Here is a 24,478-nt window from a genome sequence, read left to right as displayed (position 1 = left end):
AAGCTCCATTCCTTCCCATCCCATCCCCACCCCTCCTTCCTCCTCCTTTCAGTCTTCCCACATGAAAAGGCAACAGGGAGCTGAAGTTAATCCTTGGAAGGGATGAGGAACTAATTAGGCGGGTTTCAAAGAAAAATTGGGGGAATTATGAAAAAAGAGGCCTTTTCTGTTCCCACCCTCTGCTTGTTTACCTTCGGCCGGCCCCTCCCTCTCTTCCTTCCTCCCGCTGTTTACACAAGTGCTTCCTTATCAGTCTGTCATTCCCCCGTCTCGAAGGTGATGAGAGGAATCGGTTGGGAAATCTGTTCTGCATTTTGTGTGCATCCTGTCCAAACTATTGTGTTGGAAAGCGCTTGAGCTGTTTCATCTAATTTGCCATTCTTAGGAGTGGGGAGGTGTACTGAAGTCAGGAGGCAAAAGCCGATGCAGATCTATTCGGATGGTGTACAGTCAGTGCTGTGAGCTCAGCCCTTTGGAAAGTAGCTCAGAACACAGCTGAAGACATGCTTGCTGGGTCTCCGTGTGTGTCGGGCTCTGATCATGCTGGATAACGTGGTGAGCATGGGGGTGAGGCCGCTGGTCGCTGCCTTCAAGAAACTGACCATCTAGCAGAGGTTGCTGGCTGCAATAACCCTAATACTGTCTTACCAGCATCCTGACCTCTACCGACGTGAAATCGCAGCCCTTCAGACCCAGGAGCCCTGCCTCCTCTTGGGGGAAATGCAGGCTCAGAGGCAGCTCTGCTGTCCAGGGTCACTCAGCACATCAACGGATCACTGGTAGTAGGTTTCAGGGGTGACAGTATTGCTCCTGTTGGATAATGAAAGATCAATTGACATGTCCATCCCAAATCACATGTACGTACACGTTCTTACGCTATGTTTAAAATGGACAACCAACAAGGACCTACTGTACAGTACAGGGAACTCTGCTCAGAGTTACGTGGCAGCCTGGATGGGAGGGGAGTTTGGGGGAAAATGGATACATGTATATGTATGGCTGAGCCCTTTTGCTGTCCCTCTGAAGCTATCACAATACTCAGTTCAGTTCAGTCGCTCAGTTGGGTCCAACTCTGTGACCCCATGGGCTGCAGCACACCAGGCTTCCCTGTCCATCACCAACTCTTGGAGTTTACTCAAACTCATGTCCATTGAGTCGGTGATGCCATCCAACCATCTCATCCTCTGTCGGGCCCTTCTCCTCCTGCCTTCAATCTTTCCCAGCATCAGGGTCTTTGCCAATGAGTCAGTTCTTCGCATCAGGTGGCCAAAGTATCGGAGTTTCAGCTCCAGCATCAGGGTCTTTGCCAATGAGTCAGTTCTTCGCATCAGGTGGCCAAAGTATCGGAGTTTCAGCTCCAGCATCAGTCCTTCCAATGAATATTCAGGACTGATTTCCTTTAGGATGGACTGGTTGGATCTCCTTGAAGTCCAAGGGACTCTCAAGATTCTTCTCCAACACCACAGTTCAAAAGCATCAATTCTTTGGCGCTCAGCTTTCTTTGCTAAGTAGTTATACTCCAATATAAAATAATAATAATTATTTTTTGTTTAGAAAAGGAAAGATCAGTTGAGAAAGTCGTCACACTCTGTAATAGGAAACTTTCGAGGTTGAATTCCTTGTTTTGATTTTCATATACCCTTGTGTTGAATGCAGTTGTCAGAGAAGAGGGTGGAAAGGAGGAGACTGCCCTGCTTGCATGCGTGCGTGCTTAGTCGTGTCCGACTCTTTGTGACCCTGTGGACCTTAGCCCCCCAGGTTCCTCCGTCCTTGAGGATTCTAAAGGCAGCAACACTGGAGTGGATTGCCATGCCCTCCTCCAGGGGATCTTCCCAACCCAGGGATCAGACCCGTGCCTCCCGCGTCTCCTGTATTGCAGAAGGGTTCTTTAGTCCCTGGAGTCCCTGGAGAAGCCACCCTGCCTGAGAGAACCTTAAAAAAGGCTTTAATGACCAGAAAACAATCACAGCCATTGTTCAGCAACTCAACATTCTTCTCTCTTTGTTCTCTGTTTAGTAACAACAGCCAAAGTTAACATCATGGAGGATGAAGGACTTATGGTGGGTTTGGGGTCAAACAAGTTTGCACTGATGACTTTCGACTCTAGGTGGTTGGAAACTCAGGCTCATCCTGCTAACAGCGTCTCAGTTCTGGGTTTGAACTGAAGCGTCTCACTTTGAGGGGAGAAAAGGCGTTGGCACTTTCTGCCGAGACAGCTGGCTCACCTTGAGAATGCTCCAGGCACTGGGCGTAGATTTTAGAACATGTATCATTTTTGTGTTAAGACTCTACTAAAGCATTGTTTCAGGGGAAATGCTAGGGGGAAGAAGATGTTTGTGCAGGTTTGGAGACAGTGATGCTTTTCTACAATTTCAGAAGCCCCAAATCACTTCAGATCACCCCCAAGGCCAGGGTTATTTCTCACCCTCTCTCCTCGCCCCTGAGTCCAGCTCTAAACCTCCGGCCTTTCTGTTGGAAGCTTGAAAGTTGGAGCAAAGATTTCTGGGGTCTTAGTCTCTGTTCTGCAGCTTGCCAAGCTCCAAGCATCAAGCTGATGGAAAGTTTAACATTTGGAAAGTTTTTCTTTTTTTAATGTTTTATGGTAGGACTGGAAAACATCAGTTATTTTGAAGGAACATCATAGATTTTTAGGGGATGACAAATTCCTATATTAACACTACCCCCCTCCTGCCCCAAAGCACACAGACCAACCCCCACCCCCCTTTCTGGTCTCCTGCTTTCTCCTCTCTCACTGATGTCTCCAGCCAGATGGGAAGGACAGACCCCCAGAAAGACAGTTTTCAACAGTGCCTGGGAGATTGGCTTCTCTTCACTTTTGTTCTTGTTCTAATGGCCCATAGAATGCTGAAAAGTTCTAAACATGCTTCCATTGTTTGGATGATGATGGCTTCTCTATTTCCTGGCTTTCATTCACCATCTCCTCCTCTTACAGCAGAATTAAGTCTCCAAAATGGAAAATATTGGAGCTGTTGATGGAGAATAAATGCTGACTGTTACAGACACCTTACATTTTTTTTTTTTGCATCATATTTGACTCATATTCAATAATAGGAAATGAATAAGTCTGGTGTCAGGGAAGAATAAAGAGGCACACAGGTCTTAGTTTGCCCAGGGCTGAGGGAGTTTGTTCCTACTGGCCTAGTACCCAGTTTGGCTGAGCATTTGTTCAATTCTTCATTTTTATTTTTCATTTGTTTTTCTGGCCGCACCATGTAGTATGTGGGATATTAGTTCCCTAACCAGGAGTTGTAACCACGTCCCATGCATTGGAAGCAAGGAGTCTCAACCCCTGGACAGCCAGAGAAGACCCAGATTCTTTTAAAATGAAATATTATTATCCGTAGTTCCATTGAAGTAAGCCTGGGCGGCTTTGGTAGACCTCCTCTTGGTGGTTCCTGCTCTGCTATGACCTCATTGGGCAGGTTATGAGATGCGTGTGCAGTGGTTTTATCTGGAAGATGACCAGAGCATCCACTCAGCTCTCTTTGGTGGCTTAGATGGTAAAGATTCTATCTGCACTTCACGAGACTCAGGTTCCATCTCTTTGTTGGGAAGATTTCCCTGGAGAAGGAAATGGCAACCCACTCCAGTATTCTTGCCTGGAGAATCCCATGGACAGAGGAGCCTGGCGGGCTACAGTCCATGGGGTCTCGAAGAGTTGGACACACCTGAGTGACTAACACTTTCACTTTTTCCAGTCAAAAGACACCAACACCTTCCTGGGAGACTCTGGTAGACAGAGCCATCTCAGACAGGAGCTGCTCAGGAGAGTAAATCTTCCAATCTCAAGTGATGCTGAGAGATGGGTTTGTCACTCCTGTACCCATTGGGCCTGTCAACGCATTGGCCACTTCCATCACACTTGTGCCCTAGCCCAGATGCAGGAAGCCTCCAGGCTGCCATCCAGTTGAAAACACCAGAAATTATGGGCTGGGCGTAGGTAAAATATGTGTGAGAAATAAAGGCTGGACATGTCAGCATGGGGAGCGAATTGTCTACATTCTAGCTACAGTGATTTTTGTCACTGATTTAATCTTAAGGAGTCATGTTTTGCATGGGTTTGCCATTTACAAAAATGAGCTGAAAAATTAAGTAGGGGTCACCAACACCAATTCTGTTCTACCCTGTACTGGAGCTACTAGCCAGTAGGATAAAAAAGAAAAATGAAAAAAAAGTAAAGTAAAATGTATAAGAACTGGAAATAAGGAAGAAGAAATTGTTCCTAGATGATGTTTATGAAATAGAAAATTCAGGATCAAAATCTTTACAGAAAATAAAGATAAATATGTTTATCAAGGTCAGCAAATACAAAGTCAATGTAGGAAATTAATTTCACTTCTATATCCTAGTAACAGGTAGAAAATTAAATATGAAAAAAAATACCATTTAAAGTAGCATGAAACAAGTCCAATGCTTAGGACTTTATCTCGCAAAAATGTGTCAAATTTCTGCACATCAAAGTCTAAAGTAGTAGTGAGATAAATCAAAGGCAACCTAAATAGATGAAGGAATATATTAATTCCCATATTAGAAAACTTAAGTTTTAATGAGATAGCAGTTCTTTCCCAATTAATACAACCCTTATAAAGCTCTCAATGATAGTTAAAAAAAAAAAATGAGTATTTAATAGAAAATAAAGCATTTACTAAATTTATGTTTCTAAGAAAGTTGATCACTATCAACTTTAACAACATGTAATGTGCACAAAATGTTTGCTGGTCTCTGCTGTCCACCCTCAGCTGGTAAAAAAGTCAATACCTACTTCAGAAGTTACTCCAAGAGTTATTTGAAGAAGACTATATGCAGCTTTCAAAAGCATGTTTTAAAATTACCCTGAAGGGTATTACTTTTCATTTATATCAATGTATTTATTTACATCATTTTATCTTCTAATTCCACTCATTAAAGTTAAAAAAAATTAAACAATTTTATTGAGGTATAATTGATACACATTAAACTGCACACATTTAATATATAAAATTTGATGAGTTTGGACTCATGCATACACCTGTGACATCATCTCCACAGTAAAGATAAAAGACATGTATTATTACTTCCAAGTTTCCTTATGTTCTTTTTTTGTGTGTGTGGTAAGAACACTTAACTTGAGATCAACCCTCTTGACAAATGCTGGAGTATGTGATGCAGTATTGCTGACTCCAGAGTTTTAGCACCACTCATCCGGAACCCCAAGTTCTCCTGGCACGTATGAAAAATGAAGTCATAGCTGTTGGTGTGTGGGTTCCATTAGAAGAACTCCTCACGCAGCTAAGTGATGACAGTTTTCTAAAATGTCATCAGATACTCTAAGTAGGAAGATCAACGAACCCCATTAATTGATTCTTTATCCAGTTCATGACATCAGAGTATAAGCTTTTGGCAGTTTATTTTCTCAAAGGCAGAATCTTGATTGTTGTGAAGGTTATTGTAAACGTTGTTATAAAGTTCAATATTAAAGATAAAATTATCGCTTTTACAGGGATGATATAAACAAGGTCCAGGAGAACATGGTTTTGTGGTGAAACTAGTGATCTTAATTGAGAAAATCATGGAGCGGAAATGTACTTAGAATTGGTTGTGATTCACTAAAAATGGGCTTCCCTGGTGGCTCAGATGGTAAAACGTCTGCCTACAGTGCGGGAGACCCGGGTTCAATTCCTGGGTCAGGAAGGTCTCCTGGAGAAGGGAATGGCAACCCACATTCATAATAGTATCCAAAAAGCCCTTGATATTCTACCAAAGTTGAGGTCAGAGGTGTCATTATTTATGACTATTTTCAGATATACACTGAATGACTGAAGTTCAAAATTGTTTTGATGAAGCTGATGTTGAATTCCTTCCAAAACAGTTTGACATTGGCAGTTCTGTGTTCTTTCTTTTCACTTACCACCAATTGGACTTTAGAAACATCTGGGCCTTGGTGAATTAAGCTTCATGACAATCCGGACATTACTGGAAATGAGTCCTTTAAATTATAGTTACATTTTGTTCAAAAGGTGTTTAAAACCTTCAAGTAAAATATTCAATAAAGTGGAACACTGGAAACTTTTAAACTTTGAAACTTTTAGCAAATTGTTAGGTTGCAATTTTGAAGACAAAGTTTGCAAACAGAAAACCATTGAAATTTATCCCTACAAAAGCAAGGAAAAGTGGACAAATCAATATGAATGAGAAAGATGAATAAGGCTTCATGCTAATATTCTATGATTTCACTTTGAAATGGCTCAACTTGTAGAGTTTCTGTTTCCAATTGTAAAGTTTGGATTCATTACCAGAGCAAAACAAAATAGACAAGACAAACAATTTTGTGGCATCTAAATACAGTCAAATGTTCAATAGGATCAAGGAATTTATTTGATGTTTTGTCTTACTGAAGTATTTGTCAAAGAAAGTTGCTCTGAATGGAGGCATAAAAAAATGTGAAAATATTTAGGTTGAAATATTTACACATTTCAGTGTGAGAAAAATTGGAATTGGGACTACCCTTCATTTAGTACAATTTGTTGTTAGAGATTTTTTTCTTAAATAAAAATATTGTGGTTTACAGCAAAGAGCCAATAGAATGTATCAACATTTTCATACTATTAATCATAAATTGCAACTTTGAAGATGACTATAAGTGTTTTAGAAAAGAATTAAAAATAAGATCATTTTGGAAAAAAAGGTCAGAAATATACAATGATGCATAATTTGATGCAAATGCATTTTACCAACTAACATAAGTACATGAAAAACTACTAAAGACAGTTATTCTGTTTATGTTATTTTTCAGTGTTCAGATAATCATTGTAAATAAGTTTTGTTGTCTTAACTTATGGATTTCCATTTTTAAAGTATTTCTAGTTTTGAAATTTTTAAATTTTGAAATGGAAGTGTTTTATTTTTGAAATTACTTTTATAAATAATTTTATCCTCAAATAGAAATATTTTATAGGTCCACCAATAAAATCAGTATGCTGCTCAATAAATGCATATTCAAAAACATATAATTTTAATTAGCACTCCCCAAAATGTCTTAGTTTGAATGATAAGCAGCCATACTAACTGTGAAATCTTAACAGGCCAGACCAATCAGGGCAAACTGGGCTTAATAAATGCGGTTCTCTTTGGAAACCAAAATTCATTGGTAACAGCAACGATTCTGTTAAGGCGGGGCTTCCTTCATTCAGACATTCAATTCAGTACATGTTTATTGCCTGCTTGCCATAGTTTGAGATGCTAGAGACAGAGGAAAATATAGGACTTGATTATAAAATGACACATAGGCAAAGTTTCTCTATGGAACGAAGTTTAAGATGAACATCGAGAAATTGAAAGAAAGGTAGAATTTTTAGAGCAGAGAATAAGGGCAAGAGAGGTTGGGGGGATGGTATGCAGGAGGTGCCTACTGAATGCCTCTAGGTCAGGTGAAAGATTTAGACTCAGTCCCATGGCCAATCAAGCTGTTCTAGGGTTTTAAACAGACAAATGACTACATAAGAGTTTTTAAAAATTTTTATTTGGCTGGGCTGGGTCTCCGTTGCAGCATGCAGGATCTAGTTCCCTGACCAGGGATTGAACGCGGGCCCCCTTGCCTTGGGAGCGTGGAGTCTTAGTCACTGGGCCACCAGGTGAACCCCAAGAGTAGTATTTTAAGATCACTTGTCAAGATGGAGAACCCACCATAGGAGGCAAGAGTTGAACACAGGGAAAGTAACTGGGAGGCTTTTAGGAGTCCAGGGAAAATAGATGGTCCATCTAGGTATGTCAGCAACGCAGGTGGAGAGAAGTGAGTGAATTTGTGGGATCTAGAAGGTAGGAGAGAGATCAGGGTGTGGATGGGGTTGAGTGACTGGGGCTAGAGAACTGATAGTCCCCACTGGTGTTAGAATTTGCGTCCTCAGAGAATTCAGTTGTTTCTGTAAGGCAGGCAGCTCTGGTGTGAGGAGGGTCTCTGCCTGGCCCCCTTCCCAGCCCCAGAGCCATGCAGCGGTCTGTGGGCAGCGTGAGTGGGTACAGGCTTGCGGTTAGGAGAGCTGGTGCTGGTGATGGGGGTGGGCGGTGGGAGGGCGGTGGCGATGGGGACAGAACAGCTGGCTAACCTCAGCGCGCAGTGTCTTCCACCTGGTCCCTCTCTGCTATTTGCCATGATTTGTCTCTTCCTGCCATCAGGCTGGACTCAAAGACATGGATGTTTTTCAGATGGAAAGAGATGGAAGCCTCAGAAATACTCAGAAATAGAGGTGGTGATAACACCCTATCAAGACAGACGGAGGGGCCGGGACAATGAGTCCTGCTGTCAAAAGCTTCTTAGGCTACAAATGATTCTTTACTCAGCTCTAATCCATCTTATCCTGCCCGTCAACAGAATGAGTAATGGACCCAGTTCAGTGTTCAGTGCTTGTAGCCTTGTGTGCTAAAGCCTCCAAGGTCAATATTTGAAAACAGGTCCTGCCGTCCTCTGGGGACTGGAATACGTGAGGAAAGGATGGGAGAAAAATCCCAGCCTTGTCACTTTCCAGTGATCTTTGCTCTTTACAACTATGCAGAAAGAGCTTTGTTACTTGAGCAAGTGGTCAGGGTTTTTTCTTTTTTTTTTTTTAAGCAAAGATCATCTTTATCTGTAGTGAAGTCGTTCCCCTCCCCCCGCAAAAGCTATTTTTTTTTTTTTCCTTTTCTTCGGTCAGCAGCATCTCAAAACATAGGGGAGGTTTGCACAGAAGTAACTGGAGAGGATGCGTCAGGGCCTCTGGGTTGGACTATCTCGAGATGTGGGGTGGGGGCTTTTACATAGGGGTTTCTCATGCAAAGGGATATCTTGGTACAGCAGAGCTGACCCTCCTGGCAGAGAAAAAACAAATGCACCCCATCCTGTCCCCTGGGACGTCAGCAAGTCTCCGTGTTTCTGATACCATGTAAAGGGCTCCCCAGATGCTCTAAGTTACTGCATTTCCCCAAAGCAAGCATGGAGATGCTCTCATGACTCATTTAAGACTTTTAAGAAACATTCTAAGCTGACCTTTGGGGCTTCCCAGGTGGCTCAGTGGTCAAGAATCTGTATGCCAACACAGAAGATGCCAAAGATGTCCAGGGTTTGATCCCTGGGTCGGGAAGACCCCCTGGAGAAGGGAATGACAACCCACTCCAGAATTCTTGCCTGGAGAATCCCATGGACAGAGGAGTCTGGTGGGCTACAGTGCATGAGGTCGCAAAGAGTCGGACACAACTGAGCATGCAAGCATGCATGAAGCTGACCTTCAGAGGAGTCCCAGAGAAGAGTTCCTGCTATTGACCAGGAGAAAAAGAACATTCTTATTGTACCGCTGGGAGCCAGGTGTGGCGTGGGGCCTGCGCATCATGGCAGGTTGGAGGTAGAGAAGGAGATGCTCTGTGCTGGACATAGCTGGTCACCCTCATTCAGTTTCCATATTTCTGGTAGCTGGAGAGGATGGTGACTGGTCCAGGCGGGCTGGGGAGATGACTGGCAGCTTCATGTCCTGTTTGAGTGGAGGGCAGGTCAGTCGACCCCTTGACTTTCCAGTTGAGAACATGGAGCCCAAGAGTGACTTTTGGAAGGTCCCACGGTCGGGGTCAGGTCACACTCGACATTCTGGCCCTGATGGTCCTCTTGACCATCTGAGCCTCCTCATCACTGCTGTCCTCTTTAATATTTATGAAAAATGAAATCAGCATCCCCAAAGCAGTCACCCTGGATTTCGGTTCGCTGGATCCCTGCACCCTCCCACCTCGGTCCCCAAAGAGGAACTAGTGCTTGGCTGGGTCCCCCTGCTCTCTTCTCTTCCCAAGTTGCTCTTCTGCTGTCTGGTTCTTGCTTTCTTACCTCATCCACCGGTTCCTAACTTTCTCTGCACCCCTCCTGTATTCTATTTCCTTGGGTAGTCTCAGGCCTCCTAGGTCCTTATCAGCCACTTATACCCTGATGGTACCACAATGACTATTTCCAGTCAAAGCTTCTTCCTTTGATTTTTGAAGCCTGTGAGGCATCCATGCACATGGCCCCAGGAGGTAGCTGACAGTGATATCCATCACTCCACATCACGCCCCTTCTCAGAACCTTATCGGCTCTATAACCTGCAGGAGACTCTCACCAGGCACACAAGACCCTCCATGATCAGGCATCAGCCTCATTTTCCAGCATCATTTCTTTTATTTTTTTATAAATTATTTTTTATTTATTTAATGAATTTACTTGGTTGTACCAGGTCTTAGTGGTGGCATACGGGATCTTAGTTCCCTGATCAGGGATCGAACCCAGACACCCTGATTGAAAGCATGGAGTCTTAGCCACTGGGCCACCAGGGAAGTCCCCAAACATCATTTCATTACAGTCCCTGCCTTTCACTGCCTATCACAAGATAACCAAATACGCATCAGCCCCTCCAGTCCCTGGGGGAACACACGCTTGTCCCAGCTTGCCGTTCTCCACTCTCTGCACCAGCGTGTTGGGGTCTCGAAGGCGCTGCTGCCAGTAACATTTCTGTATAGAGTCTCACGGGAGAAGGGGTATGTGCGTTCAGAGTAGGACATGCCAGAATCTTGGTGGGGAAGGACATGGAGTTTACAAAAGCCCCCGGGGGTCTCTTGTTCCTTACTTCTTCCTTCACAAGGAAGGAAGTTAATTTCTCTCTCACTGAAAATCGCTATTGAAGGCAGATAAGGACCCTCACCCTTTCCCCATGTGAAACAGAGCTTCCATTGTCTCCAGTGGATTTCTGCTCTCTTAGACGAAACCATCTCTCCCCGTCGCCCCCCGAGACAGAGTTCCTCTTGGAGCTTGAATGTTTCCCTGTTTAATTGACGAGGCACTAATAAAGCCTGCCCTGTTCCTTGGACTACAGCCCTCTTGATGGGCACGATCCTCATATCACTTTTACACACATATTAAATTGCAGCTCAGAAGCCAAATCTTCTACTGTTTATGAACTTAGCGGATAGCTAGGGGGGCAGGCTGCAGAAGCAGGTGAATGACGAACAAGAGGTATTGTGTGCCCGGGGTTATTAGATTTTCTTTGGGATCGCCTCAGAAAAATGTTCCTGGGCTTTATCTTAGAACAATAGATTTTGAATCAGAACGGTCCTCTGAGGTTATCAGCATCTCTTGCCCAGAGTGGATATTCTATCCGCGGAGACCCTGATTAATGGTTGCATCCAGCTTTTTGATGCACAGAGAGCTTGCTGTGTCTTGAGGCTGAAAACATTACTAGAAAACAGAGAGCTGATGTTAGCCAGTGCCCTCTTCTCAGCTGGCGAAAAAATATAATCTCTTTCTAGAAGAAGCCTCTGGATGGGACTCAAAATAAATTTCGTACATGTTCATTTCCCGTGGATATACACAGACAGAACTAGGTAATTCGATTGGAAAGACTCATGGAAATGAAAGAGCTCTGAATTCAGTGCCCATACATCCGAGTTTGCTTGTAAAGCATCAACTGTAAACATTTGGTTCTGTTGTCAGGCTACACGTTGCAGTCAGAGCCCCCAGTCATTTTTCGGGGTGAGGATATCAGGGTGGTAGTTTTCCCAATTTAGTAACTATTGATGGGGAAAGAAAGGCAAGTGACAAAAAGATAAGGCAAACTCAATAATCCATTTAAATCAATTTCTTTTCTAAACCACAACATTTAATCCATTTAAAGATTCACTGATATATATAGAATGCTATTCATTTCTCTAAAGTTAAGCCATGATGCATAGATGGATTCTTTGGTCTCTCGTGAGGATTCTGAGATCTGCCCGGGGATCTGGGTTCCACAGGTGGGGAGTTTATTACTGTTTGATTTGGGGTTTGGAAATTGGGTCACTCTGGGAATACTTTCTATGGATGACATATTTTCTGTAACATTTTCTTCTTCTTCTTTTTTTTTTTTTTTAAACTTTAATGGTGTTTCTGAGAATCACATTTCTTCGCTGTGGACCTCCCCTGATATGAGTAAGCAGTTGGGTTGAACAAAATCAGTCATGATTGCAACAAAGAATCTTAGGGTTTTCTGAAACTCTGAAGGTACTGGGGGTGGCCTTCTGACAGAGCAGTAAAATCCAGGCGCAGGAACTGGAACACTGAGTGATAACTGAGCCACCATCCTTTATGCATCCTTGTGCAGCTGACTACATGTCCCGCTCCAGCCTTGGTTTTTCTCATCTGTGAAATGGGGCCAATAATAGTGTCTCTCTCATAGGAGTGGTGTGGGATGGACTGGGTTGATGACTAGACCAAGCCATGTCCATGAATCCTTTGTGGTATCTTGATGTTATTCTTTCCCATTTCCTCCTTCTTCCCCTTCATCATCGCCACCATCACCACCACCATCATCGTCATCCACACCCGAGGTATGACACGGGGATCCTCTCCATGGCTGTCCCCTGGCATGGGATGAATCGGGACAACCGGACCTTGGATGTTCAACCCAAGGGGTCCCTTGAAGTGACAGTGACTGGTTTGGATAGCAGCTAGGAAAGGAGCCCTGCAGCTCAGAAGACAACAGACTGGACTCACTTGTAAAGCACTGCCGGCCAGCCCTGGGCCCAGAGGTCAGCAGATCGCCTGCAAGATGGGCGGAAACTAGTTTCTGTCTTGCAGGTTGGGTGGTGTGTGTGTAGCAGCCAGAGAGGGAGAACAACTGTGGACAGTGTGTGAGTGGATGGGCGTGGCTGTATCCTTTATTTATGGACATGGACATGGACATGTGAATTTCTTTTAATTTTCACTTGTTATAAAATACTTCTTTTTTGGGAAGCATTTGCAGTTTTTAAATCACGAAAGCTGGAAAACTCATTCTTAGCTTGTAGCATACATGAAAACAGGCAGTTGACCACAGCAGGTCCACATGACCAGGGAGGTCATTTTTCCCCAGCCACACTCTTCCACCCAAACCTGTGCTGACGTTCTTTCCTTATCTAGTTATTTATGGTGTTCTCCTGGGGTGACCCATGGGGAGGGCGGGACACTGATTTTCACTATTTTTAACTTCAGGCTTCTCTTCAACTCATGATCACTGATCCATACATGGTTTTTCTTTTATTGAAGAAAGATGATGTGTCTTAAGTAGAATGTATTTGCATATATTCAGTGTAAACACAATTGAACACATAAATATAGAATGTGTTTGAGTTTAAAAAGAAAGAGACAGAGACCTAGAGAATGGACTTATGGATACAGTGGGTGGGGGGAGGGAACGGCAGGATGAACTGGGAGAGGGGCTTTGACCTATGTACACCACCACGTGTGGAACAGACAGCTGGACGGAAGCTGCTGACCTGCACGGGGAGCCCAGCTCCATGCTCTGCGATGACCTAGAGGGCTGGGATGAGGGCTGGGCAGGAGGTCCAGGAGAGAGGGGGTGAATGTGTATATACAGCTGATTCACGTCTTTGTACAGCAGAAACTAACAGAACATTGTAAAGCAACTTATAGTCCAATTATTTTTAAAAAGGGATCCGCTTGAAGAAAAATATCCAGCCAGCTATAGCACACGAGGACACGTATATGGTGAGACCAGGGAAGCGGTGCTCAAATCACCAAAGTCTGAGAAGGAAGGTGTGGGAGAAAATACAATGATGTGAATTATTTGGTGGCTCAGAGGGTAAAGCGTCTGCCTGCAATGTGGGAGACCTGGGTTCGATTCCTGCATCGGGAAGATCCCCTGGAGAAGGGAATGGCAACCCACTCCAGTACTTTTGCCTGGAAAATTCCATGGACAGAGGAGCCTGGCAGGCTACAGTCCATGGGCTTGCAAAGAGTCAGACACGACTGAGTGACTTCACTCACTCACTCAACATGCTTTGTAACTGGGTGACCTTAGGCAAGTGACTCCATGGACTCTTCCAATAAGGCTAGTAATATGTATCCTTCTGAGTAATTCTGAAGTGTAACTGGAAGGTTCCAGGGACAGCACCCAGCATCCTCCAATTCTACCACGTGTCCCACTTTCTTCTCTACCAGTGGGGAGCTTTAGTCTCTGCTCCCCCTGCACCCTCCTTCCCAGGAGAGTTATCTGAAAAAGGCTGATCTCTACTCACTGTTGAGTTAGCAGATGTCTCTGCAAAGTTAAGCAAGAAGGCCCCTGAACTGAACTGAGTCAGAGGCCAAGAGCTGGACCATCATGTCTGGTGGGTCTGGGTCTCCCTGGTTGCTTGCTGGCCTCTTCCCTCCAGTCCAGTTTATAACTACGAGGAAGTAGTTACAGATGCCTATAAACAGGCATCTCCAATGCCTGTTTCTCCCAGAGTTTTAGACTTAGGTGGGCTCTGTGCTGGCCAAGATGTCAGAGTGGCTCTGACAGAGCCGCAGGTTGAGATGTTATTTCACTCAGGCCTGTAGGAATGCTCATGATCAGGAGCCCAGACTCACAACAGTTTAGGAGTTTTATTTGAAGTGTAGCTTATCTACAATATTGTGTTAGTTTCGGGAGTACACAGCAAAGTGATTCAGTTATACACACACATATAAACATATACATTCTTTTTCAGTTTCTTTTCCATTATAGGTTACTATAAGATATTGAATATAGTTCCCTGGGCTATTCAGTAGGTGCTTGTTTATTTTATATGCAGTGGTGTGTATCTGTTAATCTGAAACTCCTAATCCCTTTCACTTTGGTAATCATAAATTTGTTTTCTTTGTGAGTCTGTTTCTGTTTTGCGAATAAATTCACTTGCATCCATTTTTTAGATTTCACATATAAGCGATATTATGTGATATTTGCCTATGATTTCGCTTAGTATGCTCCAGGTCCATCTGTGTTGCCTAAAGGGGCAAAAGTTTGTTCTTTTCCATGACTGAGTGGTATTCCCTTGTATGTGTGTAGCACATCTTCTGGTCCATTCATCTGTTGATGGCCATGTAGGTTGCTTCCATGTCTTGGCTATTGTAAATGATGCTGCTATGAAGATTGGGGTGCATGGGTCCCTTTGAATTAGAGTTTTAGTCTATGGAGTTTTATAAGGAGGAGTCCTTACAGTCAAAGGGGGGTAAAGGGCAAGTGGAACCACTGTGCCTCCCAGGGCAGAGAGCCAGTGACCTCTTTGTTTCCTGGTGCAGGTATACCGAGTGGTGTCCTCAGGCGGGGGATGGACCTTCGGGAGGAGACAGGTCTGAGGCTGCAAAACTCGGGCTGTGGGTCTCAGGCCCCTCGTTCTGCCTCCCTCCTTTAGCTGAAGGCTTCCAGCTGCCTGAAAGCATCTTTGGTTTGGGGGAATTAAAGTGACCAGTTTAGGAGACAAAAGGTGGAGGATAGCTGCCAGGCACCTTCTCTGGGTTCAGTGGCTTCAAAAGGAACAGGCGAAGGGCATCTTTGTGAGTCTCTGTTTACGCAAGTAGTTCTTCAAGCACTGAGGTCAAGGATAGAGTCCTCTCTCCGAGGACCCAGGATGGAGCTTGTGTTGAGGGGTAAAGAGGTACTTATCCAGGAACTTATGATATTCTCCTGGGGAGACCCGTGGGGAGGGCAGAGCACTTAGTTTCATTATTTTCATCTTCAAAGTTATCTTTTATTTATGATCATTGATCCATAAATGGTCCTCCATTTATTGCAGAAAGATGATGTCTCTTAAATTCAATGTATTTGCATACATTCAATGTAAACATCTTACTACAATTTACAATGTAGACACCTTACTTTCCCAGCCATCTGCTTACAGCTGAATTATCCCAGTGTCTCAGGGCATGTGAGATGCAGAAGTCTGAGTTACAGCGAACCCCTGAGGGGAAAGAGAGTACAGTAAGACCCCTACATATGAACCTTCAAGTTGGGAACTTTCCAAGAGGCAAGCGTGCATTCACGTGTTCAATCACAAGTTTGTTCACGCATCTGGCATGCACTGACACGTGTGTGCGTCCTCTACAGTGGTTGTGATTTTGTGTAATTTACTGTGTAGAGTACAGTAGACAGAATCCTTATTTCAAGCCCAGGATGTCTGGAGGCAAGCCTAAAACCAGAGGTATATAGCTGATTGTGTTTGTCGGGTACCTAGGCTATCTTTGTTGGACTTACAGACAGATTGGACTCTGCACGGAACTCTTGTCTGTAGGGGACTTACTGTCGGGGACTTACTGTATTCCACAATCACATACCGGTAGTCACTGCAACTCCGGAGTCCTGGGACTGACGCAAATGCCATGTAGGACTCTTCCCGGTAGGAATCAGAGAAACACCAAGAAGTCTCAAGCCTGGCGTGGACCCCCTTCCTCTCCGTGGAGCCTGTCCTAATGCACCCCACACCCGCACACCCACACACCCCAGCCTCCAACGCTGGTTGTCTCCAGCACTTATTTGGCCCAGTAGGCATTTGCTGTCTTGTGCAGTCTGACGCTTTGCTATTCACCTGTCACCTAGGTTATCCTTGCTCCTCTAAAATTTTTATATGTTCCTTGAAGAAAGACAAAGGAAACTAATACACATATTGAACAATTCCGGGCACCATGCTAAGTTCATTTTGCATTTGTCAGGTGGTTTAATCCACATACCAACCCTGGAAGGTATTATTGATTTTTTTTTCTAGTTTTGGAAATGAAGGCTCAGAGAATGTGTGACTTGCCTGAGGTCACATAGCCCATGAACACATGCATATTGTTAGAGCTGGTTCAGAAGTCTCTGTCCGTAAAAACCAAACAAAACCAGGCCCCTTCTCAGACAGGAGGTAGTGGAGAAGCCTGGGCCACGTGCCTTTTCTCTGTTTGCCTCTGAATTCACATCTTTCCCTCTTACCGCCTGAGACGCACGCTCTTTCGTGACAACACTGACACCCGCCGTGTCAACAGGACTGAGTTTTTTTTTTTGCCGTGTCTGTGCTGATCTTCGTTGCTGTGTGCGGGCTTCCTCTCTAGCTGCAGAGAGTGGGGCTCTTTTGCTGCCACGCACGGCCTTCTCCCCGCAGCGGCTTCTCTTGTTGCTGAGCGCAGGCTCCAGGCTCACGGCCTCAGGAGTTGCAGCACGCGGGCTCAGGAGCTGTGCTTCTCAGGCTCCGGAGCTCAGGCTCAGAAGTTGTTGCGCCCCGGCTTGGTTGCCTGGGACTTATGGGATCTTCCCAGACCAGGGATCGAACTGGTGCCCCCTGTATCACAAGCTGGATTTTAACCACTGGATCACCAGAAAAGCCTGACTAAGTTGTTTGTGACCAGAAAACTTTGCTGGGAAATATAACACTATGAACCTATAAACAACTCCCCTTCTCTCTTTTGGAGACAACTGCCTGCTCTCAGCTGAGCAGACTGCCCACCTTTCAGGTAAGAGTGTAGATGTGAAGACTGCCTTCAGGATTCTTGCTCTGGCACGTCCATCTCCCCATAAAGTATTTTATCACAAAATCTCCCCCATCAGTTCTCTGACTTGAAAGATTCAACCCAAGTGATGTCACTTGAGCTGAGATGCCAAAGTCCTAGATACAACCCACTTCTCACTCCCCACTTCCAAGACATGGCTAAGACTCACCAAGATTCTTTTTCTTTTTTTGGAAGGGGTAATTTTATTTTATTTTATTTTAAATTAATTTATTTATTTTAATTGGAGGCTAATCACTACAATATTGTAGTGGTTTTTGCCAAACGTAGACATGAGTCAGCCACGGGGGGTTCTGGATGGGGAACACATGCCCATGGCTGATTCACTAAGGTACTTAATGTTCTTCCTTACGGCAGTGAATCAAACTAGTTTTACTTTTCTTTAAAAACGAGGCTTTCTGGTGATATTTGGGGGTGTTAAACCCTCAAGTTTTAGGTTCTCTTTTCATCTTCAATGATAACAACCTTGGGGTGGCTGATTAAATAATTGACCCTGGAGGCACACCAAAGTAGCTAGTTTTTTTAATTTTTATTTGTCTGTGCCTTGTCTTAGTTGCGACACACAGGGTCTTTGATCTTCGTTGCAGCTTGCAGGATCTTAGTTTCCCAACCAGGGATCGAACCCGTTTCCTCTGCAATGGAAGCATGGAGTCTTAACCACGGGACTGCTAGGGAAGTCCCACACCAAAGTAACTATTTGAGGAGAGACACATAAGATGGACAGTGATGAAGACTCCATCTGCTTTCTCCTTCACAAGCAGGTAAGGGTTGTTCACTCCTGTTAGCACTGGACTTTGTTAAGACGCCAGGGTACAGATAAGTTAAAGGCATAGCTTCTACTTTCTCAGAATTGAAATACAATTCACCAAAAGTGTGTGCTAAGTTGCTTCAATCATATTCAACTCTTTGTGATCCTATGGACTGTAGCTCACCAGGCTCCTCTGTCCATGGGTTTCTTCGGGTAAGAATACTGGAATTGGTTGCCATGCCCTCCTCCAGGGGATCTTCCCGACCCAGGTATCGAACCCAGGTCTCCTGCATTGCAGGTATATTCTTAACCAGCTGAGCCACAAGGGATGCCCAAGAATACTGGAGTGGGCAGCCTATCCCTTTTCCAGCTGATCTTCCCGACCTAGGAATCGAACCAGGGTCTCCTGCATTGCGGGCGCATTCTTTACCAGCTGAGCTATCAGGGAAGCCCATACACCAGAAGTACACCCTTTTAAAACAAGGTTTCTCTTGGAAAATTCCTAAGTGTGTAACACAGGTACTTTTTAAAACTTTTTATCTTTTATTGGGGTGTAGCTGATTAACAAGACTGTGATAGTCGCAGGGGAACAATGAAGGATTCAGCCATACATATCCAGGTATCCATTCTCCCCCCAAACCCCCTCCCATTCAGGCTGTTATATAATATTGAGCGGAATTCCCTGCACTATATAGTGGGTCCTTGTTGGTTATCCATTTTAAACAAAGCAGTAACATGGGTATTTCTGTGGAAAATTTGTACACCTTGTGGCATAAAGGAATTGTGGGGGAAATCTTCGTATATAAAAATCACTCCCTTCTACCACAAAAACATTTTCTCCATCAAGGTTTTAAAACGAGGTGGAAATATACTTCTTGGGGACGCGTGATTGTGGGTGGAAATTTTCAAATAGAAGCTCTTTATGTTACTCTCATTATTGGAGTAGATGTTTTTAGTTGCTGGAACAGAAAACCCTGACACAACCAGCTTAGACAAAAGACAATTCATTATTCCGCATAACAAGAGGTCTGGCTCCACCCTCAGACTGCAGCACGGTGGCTGGGGCTGTTCCAGGCCTTGTATCCAGACCTGACTAGAGGGAGGCATCTTCCTTTGTCTCATTCTTGGGAGTGAGAACTCCCTTCTCAGAAGCGCCCTGGTATAGGTCCCACCCTATATCACGGGCTGAGATTGTGTCTTATTATTAAGCCAACCACTGGCGGGGGGATGGAATTACCAGATGTGGTTAGATGATGTGGAATCTACCCCCAGGAACTGGATCTCTTCCCCTTGGAAGACACAGGGTACATACTTAGACAAAATAGGATCTATTAGCAAGGAAGGAGAAGCAGATACTGGTTGGATAACGAACTGTGTCTGCAAAATGTGTGTATTTACTATAGAAAACTTTATTTATACCAAGCCTTCTTATATACAGGGGCTTCCCAGGTGGCTCGTAGTAAAGAATATGCCCTCAATGCAGGAGACCCGGGTTCAATCTTCCCTGGGTTGGGAAGATCCCGTGGAGGAGCGCATGGCAACCCACTCCAGTATTCTTGCCTGGAGAATCCCATGGACAGAGGAGACTGGCGGGCTACAGTCCATAGGGTCTCAGAGTTGGACACAACTGAAGCGACTTAGCATGCATGCATGCTTATATATATAATACGTATGTATAATATATGATACATATAGTGTAACTTCTCATTTGTCAGCTTCCTAAGATGATGGTTGAGAGGAGGATCAGTTAAAACTATGAAACATAAATCAGGTGCTGAGATGTTGTCCAGAGGAAAGGCATCAAAGACACTCAATAATAACTATCTACAAATCAGGGAATCCAGAGGACAGAGCAGATGGGGTCTTCCCCAGAGGCCCCCAAAGACCTCGAGGAAGGTCAGAGCTGGAGGCAGATCAGACTATAACCAACGAAGTGGATATAATAGTCACGCAGCCGCCCTGAGACTGAGCCTTCCAGAGCTGCTCCTTTCTCAGAATTCTATAAAAAGCCATTCTCACTCTTCACTTGTTTAAGACTCAGAAAAGGATTAGCAAGCCAAGAACCAGAGAAGAGGCTGTCGGTTCCTTCAGTTTCTGTTTTCTGTCCCTAGAGTAAATAAAGATGGGAAAAAGAAGAAACAGTAAAACATCTTTGTCAAGATCCCAAGGAGGACTTTCCTGGCAGTCTAATGGTTATAGACGTCACCTTCCAAGTTGAAAAAAATGATGTGGTACAGTTATACAATGGAATATTACTCAGCCATTAAAAGAATGAAACAATGCCATTTGCAGGAAAATGGATGAACCTAGAGATTGACATGCTGAATGAAGTAAGTCTGTCTGACAGAGAAGGAGAAATAGTGTATGACATCCCTTATACATGGAATTGAAAAAGAAATGATACAAATGTGTATAAAACAGAAAGAGACTCACAGACTTAGAGAATGAATTTATGGTTGCCAGGGGGAAGGATAAGGGGAAGGGATAGTTAGGGAGTTTGGGATGGATGTGTACACACTTTTACATTTAAAATGGATAACCAACAAGGACCTACTGTCTAGCACGGGAACTCTGCTCAATGTTATGTGGCAGCTTGGATGGGAGGGGAGGCTGGGGGAGAATGGATACATGTATATGTAGGGCTGAGTCCCTTCCTTGTTCACCTGAAACTATCACAACATTGCTTGTTAACAGGCTATACCCAAATACAAAATAAAAAGTGTCTTTTTTTTTTTAATACAAAAGACTGCACACTCCAGTACAGTTTTGATCCCTCCTCAGGGAGCTCAGATTCCACATGCTTTGTGGCCAAAAAACCGAAACATAAAACAGAAACACTATTGTAACATTTAATGAAGACTTTAAAATGGTCCATATTAAAAGGAATCTTGAAAAAAAGATGCCAAGGGAAGCTGCCTTTGTTCTTAGTTTGGTCCTCAGATGGCCTGGTACAAAACTGCCTGTTGCCAGAGGAAACTATTACGAAGCTAGCTTAGGTTTTACAATTCACCACGTGCACCTCTATCTGCGTGGTACTTAGGGAGCATCCCCAGCAGACGTTCAACATCCATGGTGAAGGTGATGACTTCTTCATTCCATTGACCCTTCTGTCCCATTGCTGATGCCTAGAATGACTCTCCATCCAGGCTGGTCACCAGTCTTACTGAAATACGTGATGTGGCATCTATAGTTTGTCTTGGCTTGCATCAACATGATTCACATTGTATGGCGCTTTCTCCTTTTTAAAGCATCTTCATGTTTCATCAGTCCCCTGGGGTGAGATAGCTCTTGAGCTTTATGGATGTGGATGCTGAGCTCAGAAAGACACAGGACTATCCTCCAGACTTGGACCTAGGAGGAGGAGGGGGTGGTTCTGACCTCAGTCTTGGGGCTGAGGGTAGAGTGTATGTGGGCCATCTGCTTATTTGACTTCCTCTGTGAGTAGAATATGTGCTCCTGCTTATCAGATGGGATAAAGGTCAGTAGGCTGGGAGGACCAGGAGAAAGGAGGAAGCAGAAAACAAAAGGATGTGATGACATAGGATCCTTTTAGGGTCTTTAGACCCTCCAAATGTTGTGGACATAGAACTGTCTCACCTCTGTTCCAGGCTAGGGAACGGCTGAGTCTGATCACTTTTGTAGCTTCCTTGTTTACTACTCCACGCTTTTTATGTTTTTTAAAGACTTAGGTTTTTTTTTTTTTTTTCTAAATACTTAATCATATTTATTTGGTTGTGCCTGGTATGCGTTGTGGACACGGTATCTATGATCTTTGTTGCAGAATGCAGGATCTAGTTCCCTGACCAGGGGTGGAACCTGGACCTCTGGTTCTGAGAGCATGGAGTCCTAGCCACTGGGCCACCAGGGAAGTCCCAACACGTTTAAACACTTTTTAAACTAGTGAAGCCAAGTTAATGAATTTCAGAAAAAGTTTTGAAGGGCAAAGGAGTCTTTGAAAGTCAGAAGGAGGAGCTACCAAGAGCTCTTAGGATAGTGGTGTCTCCAAAGTTGGAATCTCTCCACGGGCTTGGCAAAAACTACACAGAGCAAGAAGCAGGGGCCATGACGGCACCTGTAAGCCGTGTCTGCAACACCCCTGAAAGACAGGGGAGACGGCAACCCTCAGTAAGTAAGGAACAGACTCCTGAAACCGGGAGGGGAGACCTCGCCACGGTGGGAGGGATGGAGACTGTACTGAACAGCAAGGCCGCTGGGTCCCAGGGGAGAGAGGACTCAGATAAAATCACGCTTAGGAGGTGAGGGGCCCACTCGGATGGGGAAATGTGGAAACAGGTCTGAGACCGGGAGTTGAACACCTAGCTCCTTGGGAAATCAAAGGAGCGCCAAATCAGACAGGTGACTTAGAAGAGGTGGGTGTTCCTTGAAGGTCTGATGGGAAAAGGAAAAAAGGAAGAAAGAGGTAAAGATTAAGGCTTCTTTAGAAACAAAAGATCACCAGGGAATTTAAGGACACAAGGAACCCTTCCCCACAGAAAGAAGTTTCTCATTAATTAAAAACAAACAAACCTGCTACTTACCTTGGTGAGGGAAAAGTGAAATCTTGAATTAAGAAACCCAGAGGGTGAGTCACCTAGGTCCTTCACCCCTGCCCACCTACACTTGCTCACCCAGGAAAATATAAGGCATTTTTGAAAAACATAAAACAAAAGAAAGCTTCAAAGAGATGAAAATGAAAAATGATAGTAAATATTGACTTCTTTCCCAACAAAACCAATCAGAAACCAGAGGAAGAGCATAACTCAGTATTCAGTCAGTCCAGTTCAGTCGCTCAGTCGTGTCCGACTCTTTGTGACCCCGTGGACTGCAGCACGCCAGGCCTCCCTGTCCATCACCAACTCCCGGAGTTTATTCAAACTCATGTCCATTGAGTCGGTGATGCCTTCCAACCATCTCATCCTCTGTCATCCCCTTCTTTACTCGCCTTCAATCTTTCCCAGCATCAGGGTCTGTTCCAATGAGTCAGTTCTTCGCATGAGGTGGCCAAAGTATTGGAGTTTCAACTTCACCATCAATCTTTCCAGTGAATATTTAGGACTGATTTCCTTTAGAATGGACTAGTTGGATCTCCCTGCAGTTCTAGGGACTCTCAAGAGTCTTCTCCAGCACCACAGTCAAAGCATCAGTTCTTCTGTGCTCAACTTTCTTTATGGTCCAACTCTCACATCCATACATGACTACTGGAAAAACCATAGCCTTGACTAGATGGACCTTTGTTGGCAAAGTAATGTCTCTGCTTTTTAATATGCTGTCTAGGTTGATCATAACTTTTCTTTCAAGGAGCAAGCATCTTTTAATTTCATGGCTGCAGTCACCATCTGCAGTGATTTTGGAACCAAAAAAAATAAAGTCTGTCACTGTTTTCACTGTTTCCCCATAACTCAATATTACTTGACAATAAAAAAGAAGGACGCGCTGACATATGCTACAACATGGGCAAATATTTAAAAATTTATTCTGCATGAGAGAAAGACATAAAAGGCCATCTAAATGATCTAATTTTATTTCTATGAAATGTCCAGAATGGGCAGATCCATATGTTCTGGAATTGGATAGTAATGATGATTGTACAACTTTGTGAATATGCTAAAACTCACTAGATTCTACATTTCAATGTGTGAATTTTATGGCATGTGAATTATATCTCAGTAAGTGTGAAAGTCGCTCAGTCGTGTCCGTCTCTTTACAACTCCATGAACTATACAGTCCATGGAATTCTCCAGGCCAGAATACTGGAGTGGGTAACGTTTCCCTTCTCCAGGGGATCTTCCCAACCCAGGGACTGAACCCAGGTCTCCTGCATTACAGGCAGATTCTTTACCAGCTGAACCACCAGGGAAGCCCTATGTCTCAGTAAAGCTGCTATTTAAAAAGTTGTCATATACAGGCAGGGAGCTCAAATCTGGTGCTCTATGAGAACCTAGAGAGGTGGGATGGGGTGGGAGGTGGGAGGGAAGTTCAAGAGAGAGTGGACATATGTACACCTGTGGCAGAATTGCTTCCCATCCTTCAGGAGTTGTCTGGCATCTTAGTAGCTTTTGGACCAGGAACTGGGGACGAAGAGAAAATATAACCAAAGATGCTTCTACTACCCCTGTCACTCAGGCAACTGCAAGGGTTTAAGGGGCTCTGGGCCAGGAATGTGAGGTGGGGATGAGAATAGCCACCCAGGAGAATAGCCCACCCTGAAATATGCCACGTTGGCAAGTGAGTTGTTTTGAGCTGAAGGCAATCCAGACCCAGCTGACTCAAGGAGAACTGGGACTTCTTCCTGAACTGACTCAAATAATAGGACCTGGCCCAGAAAGAGAGCTGTTATCAGAGATGATTTAAAAGATATATATATATATATACTTATTTATTTGGCTTCAACAGGTCTCAGTTGCCACTTGCACAATCTTTAGTTGCAGCATGCG

This window comes from Cervus canadensis, chromosome 31 (genome assembly GCF_019320065.1).
Source record: "Cervus canadensis isolate Bull #8, Minnesota chromosome 31, ASM1932006v1, whole genome shotgun sequence".
Lineage (NCBI taxonomy): Eukaryota > Metazoa > Chordata > Mammalia > Artiodactyla > Cervidae > Cervus > Cervus canadensis.
The sequence above is the reverse complement of the archived record's forward strand: the minus strand, read 5'-3'. Positions refer to the sequence as shown.